Source organism: Rhinopithecus bieti, unplaced genomic scaffold (genome assembly GCF_001698545.2).
Source record: "Rhinopithecus bieti isolate Rb0 unplaced genomic scaffold, ASM169854v2 scaffold_40368, whole genome shotgun sequence".
Lineage (NCBI taxonomy): Eukaryota > Metazoa > Chordata > Mammalia > Primates > Cercopithecidae > Rhinopithecus > Rhinopithecus bieti.
Window position 1 is genome coordinate 766,454 of NW_016817546.1, and position 26,362 is coordinate 792,815.

At 43.6% G+C, this 26,362-nt stretch overlaps 1 protein-coding gene and 1 pseudogene across 3 annotated transcripts in view; both read left to right on the forward strand.

The window, feature by feature from the left end:
* LOC108517909 (60S ribosomal protein L7-like) overlaps positions 1-26,362 on the forward strand; it is a 70,710-nt pseudogene that overhangs the window by 33,383 nt on the left and 10,965 nt on the right.
* RERE (arginine-glutamic acid dipeptide repeats) overlaps positions 2,648-26,362 on the forward strand; it is a 492,528-nt gene continuing 468,813 nt past the window's right edge. For all 3 annotated transcript variants that reach the window (XM_017856041.1, XM_017856039.1, XM_017856042.1), the window contains exon 1: positions 2,648-3,205. The gene's annotated coding sequence lies outside the window, so the exon portion shown is untranslated. The remainder of the gene's footprint in view (positions 3,206-26,362) is intronic.

Here is a 26,362-nt window from a genome sequence, read left to right on the forward strand (position 1 = left end):
GTTTTTTTTTTTTGTATTTTTTAGTAGAGAAGGGGTTTCACCATATTAGCCAGGATGGTCTCGATCTCTTGACCTCTTGATCCACCCGGCAGTTCCTTGCCTTTTAAAATGGAGATAATAAGCCAGGCTCAGTGGCTCATGCCTGTAATCCCAGCACTTTGGGAGGCCGAGGCGGGCGGATCACCTGAGGTCGGGAGTTCCAGTCCAGCCTGAGCAACACGGAGAAACTCCGTCTGTACTAAAAATACAAAATTAGCCGGGCATGGTGGCACATTCCTGTAATCCCAGCTGCTCGGGAGGCTGAGGCAGGAGAATCGCTTGAACCCGGAGGCGGAGGTTGCAGTGAGCCGAGATCGGGCCATTGCACTCCAGCCTGGGCAACAAGAGGGAAACTCTGTCTCAAAAAAAAAAAAAAAAAAAAGGAGATGGTAATAACACACTTCATGGGGAGAAAAAGTGGGCTAAAGAATGTAACATGTTTCTTAGGGTACTGGGAACATAGTAAGCTTTCAATCAGCAGTTTAATAGTTGTTCTTATTATGAAGATTATTTTACTACATTATCAACTTCTCAGATCCTTGGAAGGAGGTCCATTACTCTCCGGCTTTATGGCTGGACCACAATTCTTGCATGGGACTGTTACAGTTAAATGGGTTTAGTTTGCTAATTTTGTGGTCTGATACCATATATTATGCTTTGCAATTACGTGGCATTTCTAAACTTCTAAATTTACATTTTTATGGATAAATGAAAATGACAGCCAATCCCTAATACCACAGTAAATGTTATTTCCTAACGTGGAGAGCTTCTCTCCTTTCTGCTGGATGGCAGTGCATTGCCCATTTGTCTACCACAGAGCTGAATCTTTATTGGAAATAATGCTCCTGTAAGTTCAAGACCAGCCTGGGCAACCTAATGAAACTCCATCTCTACTAAAATTACAAAAGTTAGTCGGGCGTGGTGGCACACGCCTGTAATCTCAGCTATTCAGGAGGCTGAGGCAGGAGAATCACTTGAACCGAGGAGGTGGAGGTTGCAGTGAGCTGAGATCCTGCCACTGCACTCCAGCCTGGGCAACAAAGCGAGACTCTGTCTCAAAAGAAAAAAAAAGAAAGAATGCTCTTGTAGATAAGAGATTTTCATGGAAACTGAAGCCATCTAACTGATATACTTTATCCCTCATCATTTCCAAACAGTAAGTCAAATAGCTCTATCCATATGTAGAATGTTGGAAGTAGTTTATTGAATTTATCAGGTTTTAAAATTCAGTTCTCACATTATCAGATATATAAAGAGATATTAACTAGTTTCCCCGTTTCATAACTCCAGCAAAGAGGATTTTTCTTGCTGAAAGTTACTCAGAAAGGTGACGGCAAGGATCTATCGCTTTCTTTCTTTTTTTTTTTTTTAGATCTCTTGGGTCATAGTCCAATAGCATCTGTTAGTCCAAATTATTCTTTAAAGAATAATTGAATGTGGGAATTATAATCTGAATAGATATTCCAAGGATAAAATTATCACTTCATTTGAAATAGATGAGTGAATTATTTTGTGCTACGTTTTCTACCCCTTATTTTATTTTATACAGACCTTAACTCCTTCGGGAAGAGTGTATGGCATAAGGACACCAATAAGCATTTACAGAGTATTAACAAACCAACATTAGGTTGATGATTCACCCTGGATTCGTGCCAGGCTCTGTGACAGAACTCAATAAACATGATGTGCATTTCAAAAATTGCTAATCATAATTGAAATTTCCAAACCCCTCAATCCCATAAATTACATTAACTAGAATATGATCATTTGGCCTGCCCCTACTCCCTTTACAGCATGATAGGCCCTGTGATTTTCGGGCTTTCGGGAGGTGGGACACAATACTTTATTCTTCAAAGAAAAAGAGGTGATGTTTGGTCTTTTCTCTTTTTAGATTTTTTTTCACACTTACCCTATAGAGTTGTACACTGCTTTCTAAAATCCCTTCTGTACCTGTACAGTCTCTTCTTTATGTCTTCATGACACTTTCTATTCTTTTCAAATAAGCAGTGCGACTTATCACTTTTTTCTTTCTTAATTCATCTTTTGTCATGTACACTATTTGAAAAATATTATGAGCTGCTCATCAGAATTTCCAAAGAGTCCGTATGCGAATCGTTTACACCCACTCTGTAGCCCGCAGGAACATGGATCCGCGTCCTAATGACTGAAAAGGCCAATTAAGACCCGGGTAGCAGCAGGAGCAACTGGACTCCCGCCCACCCCAACCGGGACCTGCCCGCCCAGCCAGCCCGGCCCCGCCCGGGGGGGCGCGTGGGGCGGTCCTGGAGTGCGGCGGGCGGCGGAGGAGGGCCGGCCTCGCACTCTCACAAAGACGCGCCCCCGGCGGGAGCCCAGCCCACCGCCTCGGGCCACCGCCTGCAGCGCGCGCCCTGCAGCCCCAGGCCGCGGCGTTGTCAAGTCTTGGCCTCTCCCAGCCTTCTTCTCTGCTCATTTTATTAAAAAGATTAAAAAAAAAAAAAAAAAAAAAAAAAAAGAGATCCCGCCTTCTCCGCCCGCCCTCCGCCTCCCGTTGGCCGGGCCTACGGACGCGTCACGCCGCGCTGCGCCAATCGGGAGGTGCGATACTGCGAGGTGGGCCGGGCCCGAGCGGGGAGTGGGCGGCGGGTCGGTGCAGCAGCTCCGCCGCGGCTCCGCCACCATCGCGGAGGTGCCGCTGCTCCCACAGACGCTCGCGAGCAACCCTCCGCGCTCCGGACCCTCCTCAGCCTCCCGAACACCTCGAGACGCTCGCCCCCCTGGGCCTCGGTCCCCGCCTCCTCCCCCCTCCTCTTCCCCTCTCTCGCTCCCCACATTGTCTCTGCCTCATTTTCTCTCCTAGTTGAGGATTAAAAAAAAAAAAAAAATCACCATCATCCTCAGGGAGCCCCCTCGCCCTCGGAAAACAAAACCAGACATGATCCTGGGCTCCCGCTTCTGAAAGATCTGCCCGACCGAGGAGGAGGGAACCTAGGTTCAAGTCGCCGGAAAGGTCACGGCAGGGAAGCCCCCTCAGCCCCTCCGCGTCGCTTCCCCGCGGGCCGCCCCTCTCGGCCCTGCGCCCCGCGGCCCCGCAGCCTCCGCGCGGCCTCCCGCCCCGTCCCCACCACTTTCCCCGGAGCTGGGCCGCGAACACCTCTCTATTGATGGTGTAGCGCTTTAGGGGAAGGTAAGTCTCCAACTTGCCCGCGCCGGGTCGTGTGCTCTTTTTTGGCCCCTCGTCCTGGTGGTCAGAGAGGGTCGGCCGTGAAAGCAGTCATTCGCCCGGGGGGAGGCAGGAAGAAAAGGCTGGGGTCGAAGCCGAAGTCGAGGGGAGCCGGACGAGGGCAGGGTACTTCTTTGGTCATGTCCGGGCCAGGTGACCGTTCCTGCGTGCCTTCTGACCCCTGCTCTCTCTTGGCCTCTTATTCATGCTCTTGTTGTACTTGTTTGAGGTTAAACTATTTCATGTGACTAAATTATTGGCTGAAACTGGAAGAGAAGGAAGTCAAGGACTGGAACTGTGAATTTCTTGAATGTTTGTGGATTTCGGGGTGCTGGGGGGAGGACTTTATTATTAAAGTATCATTTTCTCATTAGGGGGGAGATTTCCTCTTTGTGCTCCCAATCTCTAGTTCTCAGCTGTATGTGATTAGGAAATCAGGAAACCCAAAGTCACTTGCAGCAGAATGGAATTCTTACTATCCTGTTTTAGTTCTGCTCTCTGAAGGAGGGTGGCTTCTATTTATCATTAATTTTTAAGGTGATGGAAGGATTCGTAGTTTTACATAGGATGATGTGTGTATGTGTGTCTGTTGGAAAGGGGGAAAAGTGTTGCAGGCTTCCTTTGAAACTGGTTGCTTGAGAAGTTGTTGAAAGGAAAACAAAATGATTCATTGTTGAATTGTCATTTTCCTCTGTCTCTTTTCCAAGGTTTGCTTACAATTTTTCTGGATTACAGACTTCAAACATTGATTTCAGCAAAATGTGTCCTTGAGAAATTGGGTGCTTTAAATGTTTCAGTATGTGTTGCTATTTTAAGGTACATTTAGAAAGTAGTTTTGTATGAATCCTGAAATAGCCGTCTTCAAAGCAATTTTTTAAACGCAAAAAAAAGCTAACTAGTAAGAGGACGAACTTGGTGAATTACAAAACGGACATTTTAATATAGCAGGAATTGATGCACCGAAGATATGAGACAGTTTTCATAATTGCTTTCCATTTAAAGAGGGACCTTTTTGTCTAGTGTACACTGGTCTCTTTAGTCTCAGTCTGTTGGGGGAGGGGAGAGAAGCTGGATCTATACTATAATAAAATCATCTTTGGGTTGATATTTTGTTCCATGGATTTGCTTGTTGTGTTAATACTACTGTAAATTATCAACCAGTTTTGATTTTGATGGCCTGGGATGGGTGGAAAACTGGCTTGCAGCTCTCCCTGTTGTTGTTGAGGTCGAAGGGAAAAGAGGCAGAGGCAGACAGACACACACATACACGCACACACACACATACACACACAATACCAAGCTGAGGGCTCATTGTTCTTCCATACACACGTTCATTCTCTCTCTCCCATATTTGGGACTAGGTTTGCACAGACAAACACAGCTCTTTTTGGGAGAGGAGAGAGAAGATGGGGGAAGGGAGGGTGCTTTTCTGTTCCAGCTTTCTTCCACCCATGTCATGCCTGGCCTTTTTTGCAACCTTGTGAGGTAGAAGAGTGCATTGGAAACTAAAGGACACTCAAAAACATGTTCAGAGACCCCTCTTCTCTCTGCCTCCCTTTCTTCCCTTTGCAGCCCTGGTTTCTGCTGCTCTTTCTTTTTTGTGTATGTAAAGATAAAATCCCTCTTTATATGTTGTGGCCTTATGTTCAGCTCTCGTTGCTTTCGCATTTCTCATTGACCCTGATTTTGTTGGGGACAGTGATTTGTTCACTTGACTGTTAGTAGTGAATGTGAGCAGAGTCTTTCTAGGTAGAAATAGATTTTATTGGTTAATATTATAAAGATTGTGTTGAGGTTAATATTTAGCAAGATGATATTTGCATGTTTTTAGTGGTGTGATGTGTCAGGTTTGCTGGCAATTGAGCTGTCAATGTTGTTTTTGTAAATAAGGGTTATAAGAAAAGCTGTGGCTTTCTGTTTAGGGGGCTCCTTTGAATACTGGACAGGGAATAGGCTAGTCCACCTGTGGTAAACCCAGCTGTGGCCCAAGGATGGAGGTTGGTGTGAATACATGTGGGTTGCAGAATAGCACCTTCTACTGGTTAATTGCTTGGAAAGACCCAGACGAAGAGGGTGGGGGAGGGGATTAACGGCTGAGGCTTAATGATTTTCTTTTAAGCACAGTTGTTGTGCCTTTCTGCAAATGCCACTTCCCCGAGCTGCTAATACAGATGTCCTTTGACAGGCACGGTTGCATTGAGGCATTATTATGTTATTGGTTGTGCCTCGACATTAATTTGTTCTGTTACCAGAAGTATTTACACTTTGTGACTTCCCAGGACTCCTTTGAATTGATACCTTCTCATCTTTTATGAGACAATTTCTCTTGAAATATTACACAAGAGGGTTTATTTCTGTTCCCAGTATTGGAAACCATATACACCAGCAGTCTTTTAAAAAAGTTTTTAGTACCATTAATAAAAAATCAAACCTACTCTATGGAAAGTAAAATTGTAGCACTGGACAGAGGTTTTTCTCGAGATGTAACCCAGGTAGAGGGGTAGAGGAGGAGTTGAGGAAGGGAAATCTCACTAAAATCGGCAGTTTTGCAAATGTAGTAGCCTTGCATTGCAGTAGTGTTGTTTTCAGTAGTCCTATAAAGTCTGATAGGGTGACTTATTGTATGGATTAGATAAAAAAAAAAAAAATTGGAAGCCAGAGAAAATGTGAAATGAGGGTGTACACGGATTAACATACAAGAGGGTCGAATTGCTGCCCAAAGGCTTGTAAACTAAGGTACAGTTTCAGAGATAATCTTAATAAATGCTTAATAAATGTCTCAAAAGGATTATTATTTTCACAAATCCTAACCCATCTCAGTTGTTCTAATGTAATGAACTATTAGAGAGGTTTGCAGTGGTAAAGGGGACTGAGTGTGTAGGATAAACATCTGTTCCAGACTGACTGCTTCTAGAAATGTGACTTCTGATTCACTTTACTTTCAAAACTTCAAGAGTAATCTCTAAAGTTGTGTATCTTTTACAATGAAATGTGAACAGTTCAAATGTATTATTTTCTCGGTGGGAATGGATTCAGGGGATTTCAGTTCAATGTATTCTCCATCAGTGTTTTGTCACAAGGAAACTAGAACTGAGAACCAATTCACGACAGAAAGGTAATCCAAATCAGGAAATAAAATGTACCAGTTGCCTTTTCAACTTTGATTTACTGGTCAGTCAAAAACGCTTTTAAAAAATAAGACAGTAGCTGGGCGCGGTGGCTCACGCCTGTAATCCCAGCACTTTGGGAGGCTGAGGCGGGCGGATCACAAGGTCAGGAGATCAAGACCACAGTGAAACCCTGTCTCTACTAAAAATACAAAAAATTAGCCGGGCGCAGTGGCAGGCGCCTGTAGTCCCAGCTACCCGGGAGGCTGAGGCAGGAGAATGACGTGAACCCGGGAGACGGAGCTTGCAGTGAGCCGAGATTGCGCCACTGCACTCCAGCCTGGGCAACAGAGCGAGACTCCGTCTCAAAAAAAAAAAAAAAAAAAATAAGACAGTAAGGCCTTGTGCGGTGGCTCACGCCTGTAATCCCAGCACTTTGGGAGGCCAAGGTGAGTGGACCACTTGAGGTCAGCAGTTGGAGACCAGCCTGGCCAACACGGTGAAACCTCGTCTCTACTAAAAATACAAAAATTAGCTTGGCACTTTGGTGCGTGGCTGTAATCCCAGCTACTTGAGGGGCTGAGGCACGATAATTGCTTGATCTCAGAGGCAGAGGTTATAGGGAGCTGAGATGGGCACCATTGCACTCCATCCTAGGTAACAGAGTGAGACTCTGTCTCAAAAAAAAAAAAAAAAAAAGAAAAAAAAATAGGACAGTAAACGCTGTCAGGTCCTGAAATAGTTACGTGTAATATTGAACAGATACTGAACAGAAATGTGCCAGGTGCTGTAAAAACACACATATAAGAATATAATCTGTGCCCTTCTAAAAACCTGTATATGCTGAGTATGATAATGGATTTAGTAAGCATTCATTACTTAAAAATTAGTTTCAAATCTCAGTGATCAAAAAACAATTTAAGGCCGGGTGCTCAAGCCTGTAATCCCAGCACTTTGGGAGGCCGAGATGGGCGGATCACGAGGTCAGGAGATCGAGAGCATCCTGGCTAACACGGTGAAACCCCGTCTCTACTAAAATACAAAAAAACTAGCCGGGCGAGGTGGCGGGCGCCTCTAGTCCCAGCTACTCCGGAGGCTGAGGCAGGAGAATGGCGTAAACCCGGGAGGCGGAGCTTGCAGTGAGCTGAGATCCGGCCACAGCACTCCAGCCTGGGCGACAGAGCAAGACTCCGTCCCCCCCCCCAAAAAAAACAAAAAAACAATTTAAGCAGTAAAATAAGTTGGACATACCAAGTTCTTTTGGGAGTAGTATGCTTTCCTACTAAACTGCTTTTGGCAGCTACTTTTGCAGTTGATTTAAAGGTTAAGATAGCAGAAAATTCAAATGTTTAAGTGAGTCATTAGTGTAACCTAGCTGTGAACTTCGTTACACACACACACACACACACACACACACACATCCATCCTGAAAGAAAAACTGTTGTTTTACATAATCAGTTTCTGATAATGCTGTGCTCTAGTTAATCACAGGATTTCTTTTTTTACTACCAGGAATTCCTCTTGAATCATGTTTAAGTGATTGTTGAATCATATTTGTGTGATTGGTATCCTGATAATTATTCTGGAGTTGAAACTTTCCTTGTCCTATTTAAGTGTGATTTTGCTGAGCCTGTTGGCTTATGTTTGGTTTCTTTTCTAACAGAGTTATAGTTGGTTTTTTTTTTTTTTTTTAAATAATGGAGGAGAAATGAGCATTTTAAATATATGTTAGAACATTGTTAAGATTGCATAGACCAATTTAATGAACATTTGAACACAAATAACTCAAGCTCAAATACTAAATATATTTACTAGCTTAGAGTTTGGGTTGGAATTGTGATTTGTATGGCTAACTTGTTGGTGTACCAAGTAATATAAGATACACTGTGTGTCTGTACATTAGGTAACTAGGTCAGAGAGTACAGTTAATATAAGATGCTTTTTTTTTTTTTATAAAGTGACCTGTTTGTGCCAGTGTAAAATTATTATTATTATTATTATTTGAGGTGGAGCTTGCTCTGTCACCCAGGCTGGAGTGTGATGGCACGATCTTGTCTCATTGCAACCTTGCCGCCCAGGTTCAAGCAATTCTCCTGCCTCATTCTCCTGAGTAACTGGGATTACAGATGTGTGCCACCACACCTGGCTAACTTTTGTATTTTTAGTAGAGATGGGGTTTTACCATGTTGGCCAGGCTAATCTTGAACTCCTGACCTCAAGTGATCCACCCGCCTTGGCTTCCTAAAGGGCTGGGATTACAGGCGCAAGCCACTGTGTACGGCGTATTTTCAATTGGTAAAATTTGCCAGTATGTCAGCAAGTGTGAGCAATATGTTTAACTGTGAAAATTTTCCTTATATGGTTAGGTTATAAAAGGATGTGACCTCTAATTCATAAACCAGTTGGTATTTGAGGAATCCTCATAGCCTATTTGTCTTGGGTTTTTGCATCGGAAGTTGAAGCCATGGGTTGTATCTTAATTTTGAAGTAGTTATACACATGACTTTTAAGGACGTTGGTTAGGCTGTTTTTCATTGCAAGGAACAGGAAGTCTTCCAAGTCATCTCAAGTTGGGGAAAAGTAGAACAGAAATTTAAGCCATACAAGTCAGGCCTCACCTAGGAACAAAAACCCCGGTTCCGCAGTGCCTCATACATACTGGAATACTGTCAGGGATATGGATCCCACCCAGCTTTAGCAACCAGATGCCTTGTTGCCTCCTCAGCAGGAGGAGTTTGTGGCGCCTTACCCTAGTGCCATGGCCCTGTATATGAGTGTCCAGGCTGTGTGTTGCAATAAATATACCACCCTAAGGGGGACAGTATTAACATTGTTGGCCTGGACTAACCTTAAAAGAGAGCTTGTGAGGAAGCATGGCTGTGCAGCATCTTTAGACAGTCCTGAAGCAGCAGGGCAGAGCTCCTGCTACAAAAACCCATTCTAGCTCACACAGCCATGCACACATTCAGCAGAGCATGCATGGACACATTCATTGGCACCTACATATGTTCCCTAGGCTCCCAGAAGTCTAATTCTTTTTTGAGAGAGGGTCTCGTTCTATTGTTCAGGCTGGAGTGCAGTGACATGAGCATGGCTCACTGCAGCCTTGAACTCCTGGGCTCAAGTTATCCTTCCTCCTTGGCCTCCCGAGTAGCTGGCACTGGGACTAGAGGTGTGCACCACTACACCTAGCTAATTACATTTTTGTAGAAATCAAGTCTTGCCATGTTGCCCAGGCTGGTCTTGAAGTCCTAGGCTCAAACAGTCCTCCTGCCTTGGCCACTCAAAGTGCTAGGATTACAGTTGTGAGCCACCATGCCCAGCCAAAGGTCTGATTCTTTGACCTTCATCCTGCTTCTAGGGTGGGGAGCAAGGGAGTACGGTGATAGAGGCACTCAGTGTGTGTGGGGTGAGTACAGTTCAGGGGGAGTGTGAGCAGATGAGCGTGTCTGTTGGTTTGAACTGCCTGGGGAGGCACTGGAAATCTTCTCTGGCAGGACCTGGTTATGCTGGGAAAGTATATCCACCCAAGTGGATTCTAGGCATGAGCCACTGCGTCTGGCGGCTATTGTTGATTTTGATAGCTTATTCTAACAGCTTGTTTTCCTTCAAGAGACTTCATTGTCATAACTCATAGTCAGTTATGATCCTTTTTTTAGGTGGTATCATTTTATTACATTTGTCTTAGTCTCCTTTTATTTTCTGTGACTCTACCATCTACTGACTACCTGCCTACCTACCTGCCTACCCAAGTCAGTGTTTTCCAAACTGTATTTATGGCTTACTAATATGCTGCAAGTATTTTAAGTGTGAGGTGAAATGAGTTTATAATGCACATGAGCTCTTTAAAGCCTCAGAAACATTTTATACTATAGAGGGTTTTTGTTTTTCATTTTCCTCCCTTACCCCAAAGACTACCTGTTTCTTTCTCATGAGATACTCATGGGATAGATACTACTATTCTAGTTTAATAGAACAGTTTGAGATGCACCTGTAAAATTAATTTTTTTAAATTAAAATTTAAATATTTTGAGGGAAGGTCTTGCTTTGTCATCCAGTCTGGAGTGCAGTGGAACAATCTCTGCTCACTGCAGGCTTTAACCCCCGGGCTCAAATGATCCTCCTGCCTCAGCCTTCCGAGTAGGTGGGACCATAGGCATGCGCCACCACACCCAGCTAATTTTTGTATTTTTTGTAGAGACAGAGTTTTGCCACGTTGCCCAGGCTGGTCTTGAACTTCTCAACTGAAGTGAGCTACCGTCGTTGGTGTCCCAAAGTGTTGGGATTACAGACATGAGCCACTATGTCCCGATTTATTTTATTTAACAAGAACTTTAGGCTCACGCCTGTAATCCCAGCACTTTGGGAGGCCGAGACAGGCAGGTCACCTGAGGTCAGGAATTCAAGACCAACCTGACCAACATGGTGAAACCCCGTCTCTACAAAAATAAATTAGCTGGGCATGATGGCGGATACCTATAATCCCAGCTACTCAGGAGGCTGAGGTGGAAGAATCGCTTGAACCCGGGAGGCGGATGTTGCAGTGAGCAGAGATTGTGCCACTGCACTCCAGCCTGGGGAACAGAGTGAGACTCCGGCTCAAAAAAAAAAAAAGAAAAACTTTAAAAATGTTTGTATTATTTTGTTTGAAGGGAGGAGTATCAAATAATTTTTTTGCAGATTTATTAAGTTTAATTAATTAGCTAAATAATTACTTTAGAGACAAGGTCTCACTGTCCAGCTCAGGCTGGAGTGCAGTGGCATGATCACAGCTCACTGCAACCTTGACCTCCCAGGCTCAAGTGATTCCCCCGTCTCAGCTTCCTGTGTAGCTAAGACTACAGGCGCATGCCACCACACCTGGCTAAAAAAGTTGTTGTTGTAGAGATAGTGTCTTATTATGTTGCCCAGGTTGGTCTCAAACTCCTGGACTGAGTCATCCTCCTGCCTTGGTCTCCCAGTGTTGGGATTACAGGCATGAGCCACCAATCCCAGTCTGGATTTATTTTAAAACTGCCACAGTAGTTCAGAGGAGAGAGATGTGACATCTAAAAAATGTTTTTCCCCTTGATTAGTTAGTTGTTAATACCCTGAAGCAATGCTTTACTTTGACTGGAACATAGTTGCTGGTTCTTAGAGGAGAGTGACATGACCAAAACCTCATGTTATTCATCTTCCCTGTCTGTGTTGAGATAGCTTTTGTTTCCTACCTTCTTTCTGTTCTTACATCAGAGTTAATCTGTTTCATTTAAAACTGTGCTCATGGCCAGGCGCGGTGGCTCATGCCTGTAATCTCAACACTTTGGGAGGCCAATGTGGGCAGATCACCTGAGGTCAGGAGTTTGAGACCATCCTGGCCCACATGGTTAAACTCCATCTCTATTAAAAATACAAAAATTAGCTGGGTGTGATGGTGGGTGCCTGTAGTCCCAGCTACTCAGGAGTCTGAGGCAGGAGAATCTCTAGAACCCAGGAGGCAGAGGTTGCAGTGAGCCAAGATTGCGACACTGCGCTCTAGCCTGGGCGACAAAGTGAGACTCTGTCAAACAACGACGACGACGACGACGACGAACTGCTCAGGACACAGTGTCTGAAGTTTTTTTGGTTTGGCCACTTCTATTTCTTACCACTTAAATACCTTTTCTTCAATTCTTGTTACAACTTTCTCACTCATTTGATCACTTCATATCTTGTATTAATGTTTATTACTTGCATTTATATTTTAGAGCTAATTATGTTCTCTTTATTAGATTATATATCTCTTGAAGGCAGAAAGTTTTCCTTTGACTACAGCAGTATATGTGCTCACACTTAGAATTAGATGTATTCGGCCGGGCGTGTGGCTCCAGCCTGTAATCCCAGCTTTGGGAGGCCGAGACGGGCGGATCACGAGGTCAGGAGATCGAGAGCATCTGGCTAACACGGTGAAACCCCTTCCTCTACTAAAAAAATACAAAAAACTAGCCGGCGAGCGAGGTGAGGGCCGCCTGTAGTCCCCCAGCTCACTCGGGAGGCTGGAGGTGAAGAGAATGCGCGTGAACTCCGGGAGCGGAGCTGCAGTGAGCTGAGATCGGCCTGCCCCTCCAGCCTGGCGGCGACAGAGCCAGACTCCCGTCTCAAAAAAAACAACAAACAAAAGAAGGCGGGGCGCGGCTGGCTCGAGCTGTAACGGTCCCAGCACCTTTGGGAGGCCGGAGCGGCCATCACGAGGTCAGGAGATCGAGACCATCCTGGCTAACCGGTGAAACCCCCGTCTCTACTAAAAACAAAAAACTCAGCCGGTGCGAGGTGGCGGCTCGCGCCTGCGTAGTCCCCAGCTACGTCGGAGGCCTGCGGCCGTGCGAATGTGCGTAAAACCCCGGGAGGTGGAGCTTTGCAGTGAGCTGAGATCCGGCACTGCACTCCAGCCTGGGCGACGAGACTCCGTCTCAAAAAAAAAAAAAAAAAAAAAGAATTAGATGTATTCTGAAAAACACATTTTATTGACTCTAAGATGCTATCATTTGTAAAATGCACCATTATTTTATATACTGCTAAGAATGAAAAAAATGCTGCCAGTTAACCTTTGTGAGACCTTTCCTAATTCCAGTGGTATACAAATGTAAAACAAGCATTATGAGTCTTAGTTGAAATATGGTCCATCTATTTAGGCTGACTTTCTTTTCACAACTGTCTGTTCCCTGGAAAGCATGTCTGAAGAACGATTTTAAAGCAGATTATTTTCTTTCATAGGAACAGTATTATAGGTTGTGTTCTTGCCTAAGGATTTAGCATGAAAAATCTTAGCTACAGCCAACAGAGATGCTACCATAAACCTAATTATAGTTAAACTATGTTCTAGTTCCTATGGAGTAGGTATAATTATTATGTATTTTGGTTTGTAATATATGTTGTATATCTGTAGTATACACATACTACCCTACTATATTATCATTTTGATCTAAAATTTGCTGGGTTTATGTTAAATATTGATGTTCTTCATGATTCTATCCATTAACTTCTCCCTCAGTACTACTTCTTTTTTTTTTTTAAGACGAAGTCCCACTCTGTTGCCCAGGCTGGAGTGCAGTGGCCGGATCTCAGCTCGCTGCAGGCTCCGCCTCCCGGGTTCACACCATTCTCCTGCCTCACCCTCCCGAGTAGCTGGGAGTACAGGCACCCGCCACCACGCCCAGCTAATTTTTTGTATTTTTTAGTAGAGACGGGGTTTCACCATGTTAGCCAGGATGGCATTGATCTCCTGACCTCGTGATCCTCCCGCCTTGGCCTCCCAAAGTGCTTTGATTACAGGCGTGAGTCACCGCGCCCAGCCCTTCCTCAGTACTTCTTTAACACCAGTTTGGTCCAGCCTAGAAGTTTGAAAATCTCTCTCTTGAGTTGCAGATCTGTGTTGTCTTTTGCCTCCTTGAATATCTTTTTGGCCCTAAGTTTCAGAACTTACCAAGCTGTAGTATTTGCCTGCCATTAACTATGATGCTATTGCAGAAAAGTTGTTAAGAGCTCTAAACTCAATCTGCAGCCCACTGCTTATTAACTCTGACTTCAGGCAGGTTATTTACCTTCCTGAGTCTCAGTTTCCTCATCTGTAAAATAGAGATAATAATACTCGTGGGTTTGTTGTGAGGGCCAAAGTAATTAATTCATATAAAGTATTTAAAAAAGTCCCTGGCACATAGTAAATGGTCAATAAATATTAGCCTGTTTTTATTGTTATTGTCATCCAGAGATCTAGCTTTGCAGTATGTTCTCTTTGTTATTTATAATAATCAGGAGATATGCAGGAGACAATGGGTGAACACCAGACGGTTTGAATAAATTCTCTTTGAAGTATCAATTCTAAAATGTTTGCTATTCCTTGAATGTAGGAAATGCTAAAAAACAATATGTGATTAAATACCAAGTGAATAGAGTAATAGTACAGTTTGAAGTTTGGGGTGTTAATAAATGATCAGAATGTTATGGCTTAGTTGTTCCTCTTATTTATTATGTTCCTGAAGGAATTTTTTTTTTAGACAAGGTCTTGCTCTGCTGCCCAGGTTCTGGAGTGCAGTGAGTGGTGCATGATCACGGCTCACTGTAGCCTTGACCTTGAGGGTCAAGTGATTCTCCCACCTCAGCCTCTTAAAGTGCTGGGATTACAGTGTGACTGACCACGCCTGGCCTCTGAAGGAGATTTATATAAGTAGAATAATGGCAAGTGGGAAATTAGAAGTGTTACTTTATTATCAATTTGGGCTTTTGGCCAAAATACCAATGTAAATTTGTGTAGTAAACAGGGTGAGAGCATATTACTTAAGCTCCAGGACTAGTCAAGGGCTCTCTCATCCTCCTCAGTTTCACTGTCTTACTACTCTTTGGTTGATGGCTTTGCAGAAGACCGAATGATTAGTCTTTTAGAGTGTGTAAGAGTGAAATGACCAAGAACAAGAACGCAAACTCTCACATGTATATGACTTTTTTCTGTCTTGCACTTGAATCAAGATTTGTGTAACTTTTAATCTTCGCTGATCTTCATACTTGTCAACAGGGTTCAATCAGTATTGTGGACTCTTGACCCAATCAGATTAGTGTTCCATCCTCTTAGAGCGATTCAGGAAGGGAGGCGATTGAGGGAGAGAGCAAGACATCTTGCTAGTCCGGCTTCAAATATCTAGGGAGGTTGATGTAATGGTCTCTGAGGAATAACTAAAAATATTTGGCTGTCTACCGAAGCAACCCTACCTTCTAACATTTTCAGGATAGTCCCTGGGACTGTGGGGGTGGGGGGTGGCGGAACTGCAAAGTATTTTTCAAATTTAAGGATAAGGCTAGATGTGGTGGCTCACAACTGTAATCCTAGTGCTTTGGGAGGTCAAGGCAGGAGGATCACTTGAGACCAGGAGTTTGAGACCAGCCTGGGCAATGTAACAAGTCCCCTGTCTCTGTCAAAAAGATTAAAAATTAACCAGGCGTGGTAGCACGTGCCTATAGTCCTAGCTACTTAGGAGGCTGAGGCGGGAGGATTGTTTGAGCCTACAAGGTCAAGGATGCAATGAGCCAAGATTGTGCCATTGCTCTCCAGCTTGAGAGACAGAGTGAGATCCTGTCACAACAACAGAATTTAAGGATAAGAGAAACCCATAAGGTACAATTAGGGAAAGATATCTTGTGATAAATAAGATTTGCCGTGTGGAGAACTGACCCACCATCAATGATGGCTGCTATGGCATTTTGGTAAGATGCCAGTGCTAATTTTGGTAACAGCAGTGTCATCTTTGGGGAATATGGTTATGTGTGATTATATTAGCAGAGCAAAGCTGAAGTCTAGTCATATTGTACTCTCATATTGTAGCCTGAAGCAAGAATATGACAGCAGGGGAGTGATGAACTTGGAGGCTAGAGAAGAGGGAGGCAGAGGGTTTCACTCAGCTTCTACAGCCTTGGCTGCATTGATGCTGGCTTGTAAACTCCCGTACGAAGAGGCCCACCATCTGCTTTGGTCACTTCAGCGCACCTTTCCTGCGAGGAGTGTAGCAGGCATTCATTTGTTAAACGAATGAATAATATTGCCGTATGGTGTTATTGCGGTAGAGATAAGGGCGATTTGGCTTAATCGCTTGACCCCAAGGCATACTTAGGAAGTTGTTATTGTTATTTTTTGAGATGGAGTCTCCCTCTGTCACCAGGCTGGATGATCTCAGCTCACTGCAACCTCTGCCTCCCGGGTTCAAGCCATTCTCCTGTCTCAGCCTCCCAAGTAGCTGGGATTACAGGCGATCACCACCATGCCTGGCTAAATTTTGTATTTTTAGTAGAGACGGGGCTTTGCCATGTTGGCCAGGCTGGTCTTGATCTCCTGACCTCTGGTGATCCGCACATCTCTGCCTCCCAAAGTGCTGGGGGATTATATGTGTGAGCCACTGTGCCTGGCCAAAAAGTTATTGATAATAACAATTTTATACCTCAAATATAGTGTAGAAAAAACATTTTAGAGCTTAGTTATTTGAATCATCAAAAATAAGTTTGTTGGCTGGGTGCAGTGGCTCACACCTGTAATCCCAGCACTTTGGGAGACTGACATGGGTGGATTGCCTGAGGTCAGGAGTTTGAGACCAACCTGGCCAACATGATGAAACCCCGTCTCTACTAAAAATACAAAAATTAGCCGGGCGTGGTGGTGAACGCTTGTAATCTCAGCTACTTGGGAGACTGACACAGGAGAATCTCTTGAACCTGGGAGGCAGAGGTTGCAGTGAGCTGAAATTGCGCCATTGCACTCCAGCCTGGAAAGCAAGTGTGAAATTCCGTCTCAGAAAAAGAAATAGTTTGTTTATTTATTTATTTTTGTTTTGTTTTGAGATGGAGTCTCACTCCTGTTGCCCAGGCTGGAGTGCAATGGCGCGATCTCGGCTCACTGCAACCTCTGCCTCCCAGGTTCAAGTGATTCTCCTGCCTCAACCTTCTGAGTAGCTGGGACTACAGGCACGCTCCACCATGCCCGACTAATTTTTGTATTTTTTTTTTTTTTTGAGTTGGATTCTCACTCTTATCGCCTAGGCTAGAGCACAATGGTGCAGTCTCTGCTCACTGCAACCTCCGCCTCCTGGATTCAAGTGATTCTCCTGTCTCAGCCTCTCGAGTAGCTGGGACTACAGGCGCCAGCCACCATGCCTGGCTAATTTTTGTATTTTTAGTAGAGGTGAGGTTTCACCATGTTGACCAGGCTGGTCTGGTACTCCTGACCTCAAGTGATCCACCCGCCTCAGCCTCCCAAAGTGCTGGGATTACGGGTGAAAGCCACTGCACCTGGCTTAATTTTTGTATTTTTAATAGAGATGGGGTTTCATCATATTGGCTAGGCTGGTCTGGAACTCCTGACCTCAGGTGATCTACCAACCTCAGATTCCCAAAGTGCTGGGGTTACAGGCATGAGCTGTTGTGCCCGGCCCCCCAAAATGAGTTTATTTTAGTCCTAGTAAGTTTAAAATATGTATTCAAAATTATTTAATAGCTGAACATGGTGGCGGGCATCTGTAATCCCAGCTACTCAGGAGCCAGGACAATCGCTTGAACCTGGGATGCTGAGGCTGCAGTGAGCCACAGCACTGCAGCCTGGATGACAGAGCAAGACTCTGGCTCAAAACAAACAAACAAACCAAAGCAAAAAAAAAAAATCATTTGAAAGAGTAAAATTTAATAAATATAGTAGTCTTTCTCTATAATTTTGCCTTGTTTTAGATAGGATTAGATTCGGCAGTGAGTAGTAGAAACCAAAAATAACAATGGCTTAAACAAGATAGAAGTTTCCTTTCTTTCATGTATCTCGTAGACAGTCCTGAACCAGTATGGTACCTTCATGCTCATTAGGGGACCCAGCCTTCAACATGTAACTCTTTCCTTTTAGTCAAAGGTGGCTTCTCCACTTTCTCACGTTAGTTCTACATTCTCACCAGCAGGAAGGAGGAAAAGGCAAAAGCTGGGCATGCCCCCATCTTGTGAAGATACTTTCCAGAAATTGTACATATCGCTTCTGCTATGTCCCTTCAATTATAACAAGGTCACACGTAACTGCAAGAGAAGCTGGAATGTATATTCTGTACTGGAAATTCCTATGTGCCTAGTCAAAAATCAGGGGTTCTCTTACTTTGGAAGGAGGGAAGAATTAGTATTGCACTACATCTGGAAGTTTGTGCCATAAATGCCAGTGGAATGGCTAATGTAGTATTAACACATTGGATAATTTGACAGTATTGTTTGTAATCCTTCAGTATTATTTATAAGAATAACCCCCCCACCTCCAGTTCAGTATTCAGTATAGAATTTTCACTAAAATTTGTCTTGATCTAACGATGGCTTCAGATTTTTATTGCTGGATAGATTTTCTAACAAGATGAACTGCCTTCTGATTTGAACATTCTGATCTTGGTAGCATAATCTGTCATGTGTACATATATATATTTTATGTGATTCATTATTGTAGGAATAATTACTGAAATTTCCTAAGTTGTTATACACTTAGGATTATACACATATGATTAAAGAGCTTGTTGAGACTTAATTTTTAGCATCTATAAACTGGAAAAATGTGCATACATCTTGTTTCTATTAATATATTGAGAAAAGTTTTCATTAATATTCATATTTCTTAAGACATTTAGCTTTATAAAACATCTACATGTTTCTTTCATATTTTGGTTGAAATGGCTTAGCACCTTTGTTTGCATAGCTTAGTGAGAATTTAGTCTTTGTGGAATCCTTAAACACTTTTGATGCCACAAAAACTTTAGTTGGCTGGGCACAGTGGCACATGCCTGTAATCCCAGCACTTTGTGGGGCTGAGGCAGGCAGATCACTTGAGCCCAAGAATTTGAGACCAGCCTGGACAACATGGCAAAACCCAGTCTTTCTAAAAAAAAACAAAAAAAACAAAAACAAAAACAAAAAAAACAAAACAAAAGCCAGGCATGGTGGCGTGCACCTATAGTCTCAGCTACTCGGGTTGCTGAGGAGGGAGAATTGATTTAGGCTGGGAGGTCAAGGCTGCAGTGAGCCGTGATTCAGCCACTGCACTTCAGTCTGGGCAACAGAATGAGACTCTGTCTCAAAAAAACAAAAAAACAGACCAACCCTCCCCTTCAAAACTTTAGTAACTTGGGGTTATATGTAGGCTTGGAATATTTGTTCTGTAATGGTTCTGATAAAGAACAGTGAACTTCTTTTTTTTTATTATTATTATTTTTATCTTTGAGATGGAGTCTCACTCTGTCCCCAGGCTGGAGTACAGTGGCACAATTTTGACTCACTGCAACCTCCACCTCCCGGCTTCAAGCGATTCTCCTGCCTCAGCCTCCCGAGTAGCTGGGACTACAGGCGTGTGCCACCATGCCCAGCTAATTTTGTATTTTAGTAAAGACGGGGTTTCACCATGTTAGCCAGGATGGTCTTGATCTCTTGACCTTGTGATCCTCCCGCCTCGGCCTCTCAAAGTGCTGGGATTACAGGTGTTAAGTCACTGCGCCCGGTTGAACAGTGACTTCTTTTCACAGCTCAGATAGCTTTAGTTTCATACAGTTTATCTTTCCATGTATTGAGTGTCATATTTTGTTTGCCTTAGCATATAAACTGTGCAATTGTATAATTGTCATAAATAAACTTACTTTAAAATATAATTTATAAATTCTTTTCGTCAACTTAGACCCAATGTTCTGAATGTGTTAAGAATTATAGTGTCCAAGGACTTCTTAGAATCCATAGTTGCCTTTTCTGGAGGCATACCAGGGCACTGGGCAGCTGGATGGAGAGGGAGGGATCTTACCTTTCGTACTTTTCTTACATAGCATTTGTTGCAGGTAAACAAGACCTAATTCAAATGGATGCATAATAAAAGCCTTTTTTTTTTTAAAACTTTTAGATTCTTGCCCCTTTCTTTTTACTCTATGCTTTAGTGAAATATGAGTTTAATTAATGTAGCAGAATAGGGCATACAAAATGACCAAGACAGAGATTGTGCCCTTGATGATTTTCTCACTAATGGGAAAGATGAGACATGTACACAACTGAGTACTAGATAGAAGAAGGTGCCTCAAGAGGTGTTGCTACTATGGTTTAAGAAGGAGAATCAACTCTGGATGGGGGCATTCGGGAAGATCTGGTGTAGGAGCTGGTGTTTCACCCTATGTTTTGAAGGATTGGCAGGATTTGGACATGTGATAAGTAGCTAAGAGGATTTCAGGCAGGAAATTGCATGAAGCAAAGGCACAGAGCCTGGAAAGCTTGGGAAATGGTGAGTACTTTTGCTGCTTCTGTAATGGGGATTATTAAATTGTGTTTCGATTTTCTTTTTTAAAAAGATATCTTTTAAAATGTTCTATAGCAGATGCAGGCAGGCATAGTTTTTTCAACTCAGGTAATTTGTGCTTGAAGCTGTAGCTGGTAGCTGTTCAGACCACAGAGTAAGAGCATTTTGGAGAGGGAGTCCTTGGGACTGGTTTCTCAAAGAAGGAACAGACTGGTTTGACCAGAACCATAGAGCATTGGAAAGATAGGTTGGGATCATAGCATAGGCAGATTTAACACCAGGGTTAAATGACTATTTGATAGCTTCATGTGTTCAAATGAAATACAAATTATAATTATAAAATTAATATATACTCTTTGTAATCACTTTCACACAATTCAGTATTCCTCCAGGTGTTTTCTATGCATATATAAGCACACTGTACATAGCATCTTGAATTAAAAAAAATTCCAAACATATATTTTTCAATTCAATACTTATAACTCAGGTTTGTTTTTGAAAACAGCTGCATAATCGGAAACTATATGGATGTATACTTCACTTTTCCCATTGATGGACTGTTAAATTGTCTCAGACTGGTTTGCATCCTCATATCTGTGCTGTTGTACAATTGTACAAGTATGTGCATAGGATAAGCTCTTAAGTGGAGTTGCTGAATCAGTGGGTTATATTTACTTTTTATTTTGAAAGCTGTAAAGAAATTGCCCCCAGAGATTTGCCTGTGTACACAGAGAATATTTTAGGGTTTTGATTTCCTTCTCACCAACCCTGGATATTGTAAAATTTCATAATCTTTGTTAATCTGATAGGTGGAAATGTGTACAGTGCTATTATCTTTTATTAAACTTTTTTGGCCCGGGCGCAGGTGGCTCAAGGCCTGTAATCCCAGCACTTTGGGGAGGGCGCGAGGCCCGGGTGGATCACGAGGTTCACGGAGATCGAGACCTCCTGGCTAACCACGGTGAAACCCCCCCCGTCGTCCACTAAAAAATAAACAAAAAAAACTAGCCGGGCGGGCCGCGGTGGCGGAGCGCCTGTAGTCCGCAGCTACCTCCGGAGGCTGAGGCAGGAGAATGGCGGGAACCCGGAGGCGCGGAGCTTGGCAGTGAGCTGAGATGGCGCCACCGCACTCCAGCCTGGGCAACACAGCGAGACTCCGCTCTCAAAAAAAAAAAAAAAAAAAAAACTTTTTTTTTTTGGCTGGGCATGGTGGCTCACACCTGTAATCCCAGTACTTTGGGAGGCTAAGGTGGGCGGATCACCTGAGGTTGGGAGTTTGAGACCAGCCTGACCAACATGGAGAAACCCCATCTCTACTAAAATTACAAAATTAGCCTGGTGTGGTGGCGCATGCCTGTAATCCTAACTACTTGGAAGGCTGAGGCAGGAGAATGGCTTGAAACTAGGAGGTGGAGGTTGTGGTGATCCTAGATTGTACCATTGCTTTTCAGCCTGGGCAACAAGAGCAAAACTCTGTCTCAAACAAAAAAGAACAATTTTTTTTGAGACAGGGTCTTGCTTTGTTGTCCAGGTTGGAGTGCAGTGGTATGATCATTGCTCACTGCAGCCTCGATCTCCTAGGCTCAAGCGATCTTCCCATCTCAACCCCTTCAAGTAGCTGAGGCTACAGGAATGCACTACCACACCTGGCTAATTTGTGTATTTTTTGTAGAAACGGGGTTTTACCATGTTGCTCAGGCTGGTCTCGAACTCCTGGACTCAAGTGCTCCACTTAACCTCAGCCTCCCAAAGTGCTAGGATTACAGGCGTAAGCCACCAGGCCTGGCCTTACAATTTTTTTGAGACTGAGTCTTGCTGTATTGCCCAGGCTGGAGTGCAGTGGCGCAATCTCAGCTCACTGCAATCTGCAGCTCCCAAATTCAAGCAGTTCTGCTTCAGCCTCCCTAGTAGCTGGGACTATAGGTGTGCACCACCACGCCCAGCTAATTTTTGTGTTTTTAGTAGAGATGGGGTTTCACTATGTTGGCCAAGCTGGTCTCGAATTCCTGACCTCAAGCGATCACCCGCCTCAGCCTCCCAAAGTTCTGGGATTACAGGCCTGTGCCACCACGTCCGGCCCTTAAAAAGTGCTTTTAGAGACAGAATCTCTGTTTCTCAGGCTGGAGTGTGGTGGTGCAGTCGTAGTTCACTGCACCCTTTAACTCTTGGGCTCAAGTGATCCTCCTGAGTAGCTGGGACTACAGGTGTGTACTACAGTGCCTGGCTCCTGCAATATCATTTGAATTTGCATTTCTTTGACCATGAATGAAGTTGATGATCTTTTCATATATCAGAATTTTAAGATATACTTTTGTGGTCTCTCACTCATAGAGACAGGTGGGTTATGTTATATGGAGTACTTTGTTCTGAGTGTAATTTATTTTTAAAACATTTAAATAATAAAAGCTTCATTGAGATCAGTCACATGCTGTAAAATTTACTCTTTTAAAGATTGCAGTTTCTGAATTTTAGTCATTTAATTAATTAATTTTATTTTATTTTTTGACATAGAGCCTTGCTCTGTAGCCCATGCTGGAGTGCAGTGGTGTGATCATGGCTCACTGCAGGGGTGTCCAATCTTTTGGCTTCCCTGGGCCACATTGGAAGAAGAAGAAATGTTTTGGGCCATACATAAAATACAGCAACACTGGCCAGGCACGGTGGCTCACGCCTGTAATCCCAGCACTTTGGGAGGCTGAGGTGGGCAGATCACCTGAGGTCAGGAGTTCGAGACCAGTCGTCTGGCCAACATGGTGAAACCTCATCTTTACTAAAAATACAAAAATTAGCTGGACGTGGTCTCAGATTCCTGTAATCCTAACTACTTGGGAGGCTGAGGCAGGGAGAATTGCTTGAACTCGGGAGGTGGAGGTTGCAGTGAGCCCAAATTGTGCCACTGCACTCCAGCCTGGGCGACAGAGCGAGACTCCATCTTAAAAAAAAGCAAAAAAACCAAAACCAAAACAAAACATTAACACTAACAATAGCTGATGAACTAAAAATAAAAAAATCACAAAAAAACTCATAACGTTTTAAGAAAGTTTACAAATTTGTTTTGGGCCGCATTCAAACCTGTCCTGGGCTGTGGGTTGGACAAGCTTGACTTACTGCATACCCAAATTTCTGGTCTGAGGTGATCCTCCTGTTTAAGCCTCCTCCTGAGTATCTGGGATTACAGGTGCGTGTCACCATGCCTGACTAATTTTGATTTTAATTTAATTAATTAAAAAATTTAATAACCTAAATGAAACATTTTAAAACCACAGCTTCTGGAAGAACTACTTGTTCTTTACTGTCTTGTACCTCTCTTTGAACTTGACCCTGGCCTCTCGTTAGCCTTGCATTTAAGGGCAGCGTCTCTGAAGATACCCTTGTTGATGAGAGTTTTCTGCAAGTGAATATCCACAGAGCACCTTGTGGGCATGAGATGATTGTAGTTACAAACTTTCACAGAAGACTTGATCTTTGGCTGGGTGTGGTGGGCTCACGCATGTAATCCCAGCACTTTGGGAGGCCAAGGCTGGTGGATCACCTGAGGTCAGGAGTTCGAGACCAGCCTGGCCAACATGATGAAACCCCGTCTCTACTAAAAAGACAGAAATTAACAGGGCGTAGTGGCATGCGCCTGTGTTCCCAGCTACTCAAGAGGCTGAGGCAGGAGAATCACTTGAACCCGGGAGGCATAGGTTGCAGTGAGCCGAGGTCTGCCATTGGACTCCAGCCTGGGTAATGAGCTAAACTCCGTCTCAGAACAAAACAAAACAAAAGGCTGGGTGCAGTGGCTCACGCCTGTAATCCTAGCACTTTGGGAGGCCGAGGCGGGTGGATTACCTGAGATTGAGAGTTCGAGACCAGCCTGTCTAACATGGTGAAACCCCATCTCTACTAAAAATACAAAAATTAGCTGGGTGTGGTGATGCACGTCTGTAATCCCAGTTACTCAGGAGGCTGAGACAGGAGAATCGCTTGAACCCGGGAGGTGGAGGTTTCAGCCAAGATTGTGCCACTGCACTCTAGCCTGGGCGACAGAGCAAGACTCCATCTCAAAAACAACAACAACAAAAAAGACTTGATCTTTGACTCTTCTTCATCTTCTTGCCCACAACAGCTGTCAGTTTGCGGGGATAGTGGTCAAATCCAGCCACCAGAGCATGGCTGTGAGGGCGATCTGAGGCGCCATCATCAATGTTCTTCATGATGATATCTTTGCTTCCTGAGTAGCATGTGGCATAGCGTTTGGCCAGAACAGCACCACTTTCATGAACTTGCCCATTTTTACAGCAACCACCCAGGCCTACAGCAGAAAGCCTGGGTAATTTTTTTTTTTTTTGAGACAGAGTCTTGCTCTGTCACTTAGGCTGTTGTGCAGTGGCAGGATCTTGGCTCACTGCAATCTCTGTGCCCCAGCTGGGTTCAAGCAGTTCTCTTGCCTTAGTCTCCTGGGTAGCTGGGATTACAGACACTCGCCACCATGCTTGGCTAATTTTTTTCTGTTTTTAGTAGAGACTGGGTTTCGCCCTTTTGGCCAGGCTTGTCTCTAACTCCTGACTTCAGGTGATCCACCTGCCTTAGCCTCCCAAAGTGCTAGGATTACAGGCGTGAGCCACTGCACCCAGCCTAATTTTTAAATTTTTTATAGAAGTGGGGTCTTGCTATGTTTCCCAGGTTGGTTTCAAACTCCTGGCCTCAAGTGATCCTCCCACCTTGGCCTTCCAAAGTGTCAGGATTACAGGAATGAGCCACTGCACCCGGCCTAGTCATTTATTTTAAAATTGAGTGCCAACCATTGTCTTATTATTTGTAGTAAATGCCTGTTAGGCTGAACTTGAAGTTCTCTCTTCCTTCATTCAGCATGTAGGCCCCAAATTTGAAATGAGAAAGTGCAACTTTTCCTGTTATTTTTCCAGTTAGAGGCTCCTCTTACTAGAGACTGCAGTCAGGTACCTGGATTCTGAAATGGAGTTAATGTGACAACTGCTTTGGAATCTCAGTGCTTTGGTACTGGATGGGGAGTGATTTCTTTTAAATAACTTGTAGTTGAAACTGATTTCCAACTGCAGGAGGTGATATAAAGTCTGACATTTTGGAAAATGTTTTAAATATAAAATCTGAAATGAAAAGGCTTTAAAGTCAAAAGATTTTAAAATATGGTAAGTGCTTTAAATGTAGTAAGTCAGTTTTTTAGGTGGGTGATTTAACTGCTTTCTAGTTAATCTGGGTCATTTTTTATTCCAGAGATTTCTTAATATGTCTACTATAAAGCATGTGTGTGTTTACGGTAAGATGACTAAATTGCTTCACTTTAAGAACAATAATGATCTGGCATGTATTTTTCTTTTGTGATTCATACTGATTTTTTTTTTTTAGATGGAGTCTTACTCTGTCACCCAGGCTGGAGTGCAGTGATGCGATCTTAGCTCACTGCAACCTTCACCTCCCAGGTTCAAGTAATTCTCCTGTCACCCAGTTATTTTTAAAGCATACCAGTAATTTGCTTGACTGATTTGTTTTCAGTTAAAACAACTTTTAATTTTTTTCTAGCGTCTCCCTGTATTGCCCAGGCTGGTCTTGAACTCCTGGCCTCAAGTGATCCTCCTGCCTGAGGCTCCCAAAGTGCTAGGATTACAGCATGAGCCACTGTTCCTGGCCTTGACTGATTTTTTTTTTTTTTTTTTAGGAAACTAGTTCTGCCTTCTAGCATTGGCTTCCATCTATTGGGTCCTCTGACAGCCCTTGTCTGTTGCCCAGAGATGATTACAGACTAGTAGGTCTTATCACTGCCTAAGTCTGTGAACCTCATCTGTATTGTTTCACTTGGGAGAAGATGTCAACAGAGGTTCATAGTAGATGGTTTTCTGTTGATTTTGATAGAGCTAAATGTATTGTTTCCTTCCTTTTGCTTTTGTATATATGTAAACATGCAGTTTCCTGTTCTTTGTAGTAAAATATTCCTAAAATTGTGGTTCTCTGTATTTTAACTCTTCGTATTTCATTATTTTTCTATAGTTTTATGCCTTTTCTGTTTGGAAAGTCATCTTTTTTTTTTTTGAGACGGAGTCTCGCTCTGTCGCCCAGGCTGGAGTGCAGTGGCCGGATCTCAGCTCACTGCAAGCTCCGCCTCCTGGGTTCACGCCATTCTCCTGCCTCAGCCTCCTGAGTAGCTGGGACTACAGGCGCCGGCCAGGTCGCCCGGCTAGTTTTTTGTATTTTAGTAGAGACGGGGTTTCACCATGTTAG